The sequence below is a fragment of the Myotis myotis genome, unplaced genomic scaffold (assembly GCF_014108235.1).
Source record: "Myotis myotis isolate mMyoMyo1 unplaced genomic scaffold, mMyoMyo1.p scaffold_m19_p_14, whole genome shotgun sequence".
Lineage (NCBI taxonomy): Eukaryota > Metazoa > Chordata > Mammalia > Chiroptera > Vespertilionidae > Myotis > Myotis myotis.
This window is the reverse complement of record NW_023416318.1, coordinates 41,514,811-41,523,466: the sequence shown is the minus strand read 5'-3', so window position 1 is coordinate 41,523,466 and position 8,656 is coordinate 41,514,811.

Here is an 8,656-nt window from a genome sequence, read left to right as displayed (position 1 = left end):
CTTTAGTGCACATTTCAATGACAAGTATGGTAAGTACAAGGCAGGAAAAATAGGGTGCTCTGAGAGATCAGTTGGATCCAAGATCAATATATTAAAATTGACTGTATCTATATCTATATATCTATATATCTATATATCTATATATCTATATATCTATATATCTATATATCTATATATCTATATATCTATATATCTATATATCTATATATCTATATCTATATATCTATCTCTATATCTATCTCTATCTCTATCTCTATCTCTATCTCTATCTCTATCTATCTCTATCTCTATCTATATCTATATCTATATCTATATCTATAAAAAGCCTGTGGCCGTAACATGGTAATGACCAAACAACCGGTCACCAGGAGGTGCATTGATGGGTCTCGCCAGTGCAGCAGGTCTGGGGTCCCGCTTCACACAGTGGGTCTGGGGTCTGGGGTCCCGCCTCACTCGGTGAGTCTGGGGTCTCGTGTAATTTCGGCTCACGCAGCGCGGCCCACAGGCTACAATTGCAATAAGGCTGGCAGCTGGCAGGTGGGCAGGGCAGCAGGCGGGCGGGCACAGCAAGGCATGCGTGGGTGGGCAGGGCTGTGCGATTTTGCACCCTGGGCTTCTAGTTTCTACATAATAGCAATAAACAGTTGGAAGTTGAAATTTAAAATGCCACTTACATTAGCCTCAAAAAAATATAAACTATTTAGTGATAGATCTCCAAAAGATGTGCAAAATCTCTTCAATGAAAATTACAAAACACTGCTGGGATCAATGAAATAAGACCTACATAAACAGAGAGGTATACTATGTTCATTGATCTGAGAACATAATGCTAAGATGTCATTTTCTCCAAGTTGACCTATGGATTCAACACACTCAAAATCCCAGCAAGCTTTTGAAATTGACCATCTCTGAAATCCATATGGAAATGCAAAGAACCTAGAATAGTTAAAACAATTTTGAAAAAGAACACAATTTGAAAAAGAACAAAGAATTCAATTTCAAACCTTACTACAAAGCTACAGTGATCAAAACAATGAGTAGCATCTAGACCAGTGATGGCGAACCTTTTGAGCTCGGCGTGTCAGCATTTTGAAAAACCCTAAGTTCACTTTGGGGCCGTGTCACATATAGAAATTTTTTTATATTTGCAACCATAGTAAAACAAAGACTTAAATTTTTGATATTTATTTTATATATTTAAATGCCATTTAACAAAGAAAAATCACCCAAAAAAATGAGTTTGCGTGTCACCTCTGACACATGTGTCATAGGTTCGCCATCACTGGCCTAGACAGACAAACAGATTCATGGAACAGAATAGAGAATCCAAAAATAAATGCACACATAAATGGTCAATTGATTTTGACAAAGGTGCCAAGGCAACTCAGTGGAGAAAGGTTAATCTTTACCACAAATGGTGCTGGGACAATTGGATACTCACCTGCAATAGTCCCAGGGGATGGGAGCGTGTGTCTTCACTTCTGCTCCCATTGTTTTCATGTAATTTTCTAAATAGAAAAATTATGCATTGAGGAATAAATTCTTTTTTCATGGTTGGCCAATTGCTTCACTATTGTCCCTATTCCACCCCAGACTGCTTCCTCTCTCCCTGAAGGGGGAGCATGAGGTGGCAGCTGGTGGCCTTTGCTGTGTTCAGGCTGACTTACACTCAAGTTCTGCTCTGCCCCTCCCTGTGTCACTGGGAGCCAGTTTCTTAACAGCCAGGGTCCTCAGTGTCCTTTATGAAACAGAGGTAAGATTAGTACCTCCTGTACAGGAGTATGAAGGTGAGCACTCAGTAGGTGCCCCACAAGTCAGGATTTTTTCTCTCTTTCCCTTGAAGATCTGGTGTCTACAAAACTAGCTCCTGCCTTCTCCTCCAACTTCTTGCTCCAGGACATTTGTGCACAACAGAGTCAAGGGAAACTTCAAGATGAAGACATGTCCCTACTTGCAAACCCAACTCCCTTAGTCTTTACTGGGGGATGGGAGGGGGGGTGGTATGGGAGGGGAGGGGGAAGCAAGAAAAAGAAGGGAACTTTAATGCCTTCTGCCCACCAAATTAGTTGGGAGGGAAGTGGGAGACATGACCCACTAAATGGGCTTGATGCCTGGCTCCTTTGTGATCCTTGATGTGATTGTTGAGCTTTGTGCATATTGTATACTAGAAGCTCATTGCACGAAGATTCGAGCAATAGGCCTTCCTTCCCCTGGCTGCCGGCACCGGTTTTCCTCTGGCACCTGGGACCCAGGCCTTTGGTCCAGCCACAGCAGAGAAGCCAAGCCTCCTCAGTCTTCAGTCTTCAGCTGGAGCCTTCAGTCTTTGTTTCGTGCCTGTGTATGCAAATTAACTGCCATCTCTGTTGGGTTAATTTGCATAGTTGCTCTGATTGGCTGGTGGGCATAGCAGAGTGGCACCAATTTGCATGTTTCTCTTTTATTAGTGTAGATTGGGGAGAGCTTTAAGGCAGGGATGACACCTAGTACAAAGGCTCCATGGTAGAAATTGACCTTTTTGAGGAATATCTGTGAAGCTGGCATGGCTGGAGTACAGAGAAAGAGGAGTAGCTGAGGTCAGATACCACGGAGAATCACTATTGCCCACTGTGAGAAGCCCCCCCAAGAAGGAAGCAGGCTCGCCAGGCATCTCAGCCCCTAAAAGTCTACTGGTCAGTCTATCCAAAGTTACCTGACTCATGATATATGGCAGTCAGTATTGATGGACTTGAGGCACCATGACATCCTGAAGGGACTTTTGGATCATCAAGGAAGAATTAAATGAGGTAGAATTCAGTTTGTTCATCTGTCCTCCAATTACTGAAGGGAACTTGTGGCTAAGACAGTGGTCGGCAAACTGTGGCCCCTTGAGTGTGGCTCTTCCACAAAATACCATATGCGGGCGCGCATGTACAATGCGATTGAAATTTCATGGCCACACTCAAGGGGCCAAAGAGCCGCATGTGGCTCTCGAGCCGTAGTTTACTGACCACTGGGCTAAGAGAACTTGTGGTTCTGAGATCTTACTCCCAGATCTGTAGCTCAGTCCTTCCTACCTCTTACTAGCTATGCCAAGTTACTTGGGAAAGTTACTTTTGTTTTCTGTGCCTCACTTTCTTCATCTGTAAAATGGGTACATAGAGTTGTGATGAAGTTTAAATGCATTATTACAGGTAACATGCTTGGAATTGTACAAGGCACATAATAAGTACTCAAGGAACATTAGCTAGAAGAAATGGTGGGCAGAATAATGCCCCCCCTCCCAAAGATGTACATGTCCTAATCTCAGGAACCTGGATGTTACGTTACATGGCAAGTGGGAATTAAGGTTGCTAAATCAGATGGCCTTGATTTGGATTATCCAGGTGAACCCAATCTATTCACAATTGTCTTTATAATGAAAGGGGGAGGCAAAAGAGAAACGTGAAGATTTAACACCGCTGGCTTTGAAGATGGAGGAAGGGCTACTAGCCAAGAAATTTAGGTACGTCTTGAAGCTGGAAGAAGTAAGGGAATGATTCTCCCTAAGTTCCCAGAAACACCTTGACTTTAGCCAAGTGACACCCATTTCGGACTTCGGACTTCAAGAACGGTAAGATCATAAATTCATTTTAAGTCATTAATTTTATGGTAATTTGTTACAGACACAATTGGAAATGAATACGGCCATTGTTATCATAACTACGATGATGATGATGATAATCACAGAGACGTTTCCTGTGTGGCCTCACAAAGCTGGGTGTCAATGAACAGGAGGGGGTCCCCTGCAGGCCCGGGCCACTTTCCAGCAGTTGGGGCCCACACCTTCCTAAGCCTCAGCGTCTTCTCTGGACGTCACCAGGTGAGGTATCTGTCAGATGGAGGGAGCGCCGCCTCACTGGGACTGTATAAATTTGAGGCTGTAAAGCCCTTATTCTAGAATTTTGAAAATTAGTCATGTGTGATATGTTTATCAGTAATAGTCCATGAATCAGAAGATTCCTCAGAATATTCCCTTCTCTCCATTTACCTTGATAGAAGGTTCTGCTTTGATATGTGATTCATTTGGAATACTTCCTTTGCCCCCCCCCGCCAAATTCACTATTTTCAAATATTAGTTACCATTTACAGAGCATTGGCCTATAGGTTTACCTTCATTTCTTCTAATTCTCACAACAGTTTTGCAAAGTATGGGTTTTCGTGTATAATTTTTCTTCTTTTCTTTTCTTTTCTTTTCTTTCTTCTTCTTTTTTTTTTTTTTTTGCAAAAACTACACTTAGCAATGATGGAAATCATACAAGGTGGTGAAATTTGGGGACTTCATCTTTCAAGTCCCATTACTGTAGCAATCAATTATTTGCATTTTTGTTTCTTGCCAGTCACTGTCCCTCTTACTTACTAGAATGTACTCAATGAATATATATTTTTCTATGAAGTAGGAATTTTACATGTTATTTTATAGATGAGGAAGCTGAGGTCAGAGGGCTTCAAAACACACCAACTTTGGAACCAGAAAGAGCCAGGTTAGAATCAGTGGTGTGCTGGTAAATGTGTAAAAGCTGGCTTCCCCATGGGGGGACCATAGCCCTGATTTGTAGCATTTGCCAATCTCTATGGTGTAGATGCCCTCATCATGGCTGATTTCGTGGGCGAGCTGCTCAGCCTGCTGCACGTTAACTTCCTTTTCTGTAAAGTGGATGTAACTCCAAAAACCAGGGCAGCATCTAGTTGAGAGGCCTGCCTCAATGCTAGCACCCTTCCTTCGTTCAGAAAAGAGAAAGCCTCCAGAAAGAAATGTCTGGCACAGTATTTTTCAAACGGAATCACAAATCCTTATTGGGTTATAGAATCAATTTATTTGTGGGTTGCAGCTATAATTTCTTTCAAAGAGAAAAGAGAATTGAAAAAACAAAACAACTAGAATAGAACAGAAAACAACCCAGCAGGCGTGGGAAGAGTACGTGTTACTCCCTGAAATCTTTGTTTTACTCCTACATAGGTACAGGGTGGTACTAGATCATGGGAAAGGTATTCTTCTTGCTGTAGGTTGAAGTCAGAACAGTTTGAATTCACTGAGTTAGTGAACCTAACTTTCTAGAAAGCAGTGCTTTTACCTTATAGAGTGATGAGGTGAGAGAGAGACTAGTGTTTCCTTCTCTGCAGAGAAAATGGGGCTCCAGGGGCAGACCCTGGGTGGCCTGTGTATAACGTGTGTTTGGGGGGGGGGGTTAGGCCCCAACACCCTTGGCCTCCGCCATGGCCAGGGTAGGCTCCAGGCAGCCCTCAGACTGCCCCACCAGCACCAGAGGAGGGAGGTAACGGTGCATGGGGGAGGAGGAGGAAGCTGCACAGGAAATCCTGGCTGCAAGCTCGCTGCTGCTGGAACCCACCACAGCAGCTACCAGACAACCAACAATAGTGCCGTTAGGTAAAAATAACCCTGGGGTCTATGGCTCTGCCATGCAGGGGCAGAGGCATGCTGTCTAGAGCTGAAATGTCACCAGGCTACAGCTGGGGGCCTGCTGCTTGGCGCCCGGCTATGCCTTGATTTCCTGATTGCTAATTCGAGGGCAGTTTTCCAGGTGCAGGACATTGGGGCTGGTGCCAGGGATGGGCCCCTTGGCCCAGGGTCCGAGCCTGCTCCCCTGCTCTCTTGCCCAGGGAGATGTGCAAATGCACTGATGCTACGACCCTACGTTCTGAATGCACCACCTCTCCCAGGCAGACTTTCATCTTAAAAGAGGGTCCCAGGAGGACCTCCCCAAAGCTTCTCTCACACAAGGGGATGTTGGGCACTGTGAGGACGGAGGCCTCCCTGGGAGCCCTCCAAGCCTGTCTGTGGCTATGGCAGGGTCTGACCCTGGGCTGAACCCAAAGTCCCTGTGTAGGCTGAAGAGAAAGGCTCCCGGGCCCCTCAGTGCTCAAGCTCCGCCAGCTGTCCCTCCTCCAGCACTGAGGACTGGAGGGAGGAGGGGAGGGCCACACCAAATGTTACTTTACCACAACAAAGCCTAGTGAGGGTGTGCAGCCAGCTCTGGGACACAGAGGGGGCTCCCCTGTTTGTTCTGGCCTCAAAGGGTGCTTACTGGCTAGTAATCTAGTGAGAGCCTGCTTCTCGGCTTCCCCTGCCCATCCCAGAAGCACCAGCATCCCTCAGAGACTCACAGAATTCACTGGAACACTGTGCCCTCCGTTTGCAACAGAAATACCCTCTGATCTTTCATTCACCTACGTGGCATTTTTCCAACTGGGCACATGGGTAGGATTCAGGAGTGTGTGTGAATGTGGTTGGGTTAAAAATTACATCTATATTTTCATTAACCATCCAGTAATTTAGCATTCCCTGCTGTTAGGAAGGTAGGCAACCAGCCACAGTTGTGTCAGCACACCTTCGATTGTCATCAGTAATAATCACGTGGATTTTCATTCTTTCAGGACACTGTGGCAGATATCATGAATTACAATCTGTAGGTATGGCCACCTCAACATCACACCTCCTGCCAGATCAGATTAGATAAAGCACTGATAAAGGAGGACACATGATTTTATCACAAATGTATTTTTAAGAAGTCATTTGATAGCTGTATTGCAGCATAATTGTTTTTCTTTGCAACTCTGCATTTTATTTTATTCATTTAAAGCATGATTCTAAGAGGATTAAAACTGCCAAAAAGATTAAGAACCCCTTGAGGCACTGGTGCTGGGGCCTGAGCTGAGCTGGAGAGAGGTGTGCAAAAGTGAGGAAACCTCACCCAAACCCCAGGGGCTCAAAACCAAGAGAAAAACCCATGAGCAAACCAACAACTGCAAACTCGCCGGGGTGCTGGGCAGGCAGAGGTACACAGACAGAGGTACACTTGGGGAATACCTGGGAAGGCCACTACCTCATTTCAGACTCTCGGGGGATTGGCAGCCACCTCTGACCAAAGAGGAGGGAGCCCATCGACCTACCCCTGCCTGGCCCCCTCCTGAACACCTCAGGGCCCTAGGAGGTGGCTTCTTTCTGGGCCCCAGCCCTTGGCCTGGGAGCAGTCCCCTCTGCCTCTGTCTGAGACGTTTCTCAGAACCTTCGGTGCTTAAAACCAGGAGTCCTGGGCAATCAGCATGGCGGTTGGTCACCCTGTTTGGACACCCCCACCCCCTTTTTACCTAGGACTAATTCAACTGCCTGGAATTTGGGTCAACTTGTTCCCATAAGCACCTTTTCTGTCCGTTTGTCCATCTCTGTGTGTACCTCTCTGGCTCTCCCTCTCTTCCCTTCTGCCCTATTTCCCAAGTTGGTCAAAGTCCCCAGCTCCTGGCTGTCAAGTGCTTTGACTTCCAAGGGCCTGTGAAGCACCACTTGCTCTTTGTTTTTAATTGAGGCATAATTTACATAAAGTGCTCAATTCCCATGCGAATAGCGCAGCGAAGGCTTACACACCCATAAAACCACCACCGAGGTCTAGATATAGAATGTTGTCACACCCCAGAAGGCTCCCAAGTATGTCTTCACTGTCAATCACTCCTCCAAAGAGTGAACACTGCTGGGACCCCACCGCCTTCATGGAACTGGAACCACGCCCTCTGTACCGCGCAGGTACTGCCAGTGGTGCCAGTGTTGGCAGCTTGGCTGGGAGGAGCCCATCTCCGCAGGATCGTAAACAGGACTGGACAGAGAATGTAGGGAAACATTAGACCTCGTGGCTGGAGGGAATAGCCTCATTTTCAAGTGAGGACTTCAGGACTCCTCAGAGAGGGACTGGGCTCAGGAAAACAGCCCATTTAGGGAGGCAGAATTGAGATTCGAATCCAGAATCCCAGGACAACAACCTTCCTTTAAACCTTGCTGCCTCCTTAAACCTTGCAAAAGCCAGGGCTGAGTCCTGCCTGCTGGAGGTTTTTGCCTGGGAGAGGCCGAGTGGGCATCCTCTGTTTGCCCTGCTTCTCTTCCGCCCAGGTGCCCCTGGCGCCTGAAACTGCAGGGCTGCAGAGCTGTGGTGCTCAACACTCGCTGCACCTCAGAATCACGGGGGAGCTTTAACTCATGCTCAGTGCTCAGGCCTCACCCAGACCAGTGAAATCAACGTCCCTGAGAGGAAGACCCAGGCGCCAGTATTCCTTAAAACGCCACAGGCGGTTCCAATGTTCTCAGCCACGTTTGTAAAGCAGAAGCACCTCTCAGACCTGACATGTGGGCCTATGGGGGCTCTTGTTGCAAACGCAGGTGCGGGTAGGCCTGACATTCTGCATTTCTAACGAGCTGATGCTGAGGCCAACCCTGCTGGGGAGGTCCAGGAAGCACGCCTAGAGGAGCAAAGATATTCTGCCCCATTCTTCCTGCCTCCCAATTCTTCTTCACATAAATATATTTTGCACTGATTCATTTTCGGTTTGTTTCCTGGACATAAGGCTCACCCAGCCACCCAAATAATCACAGACAGTCCTCGGGTTACATCGGACTCGCACGTTGTTTCGTGGTTTCGTCGCCATCTCCCATTTGTCTATTAAAAAAAAAGTTCCGTCATTTCAACGTATGTTCACATGCGCTTTATGTTTTTTATTATTTATTTGCCACAAGCAAAGGTCAGGAATTGTTATCTTTCTTTTAATTTTTTTTTTTTTTTTTTTTTACTGTTTCACTTCATTACTGCTGTGTGTGTGCTCCATGTGAGTGACGCAGGTGCTTATGTAGGTGGGT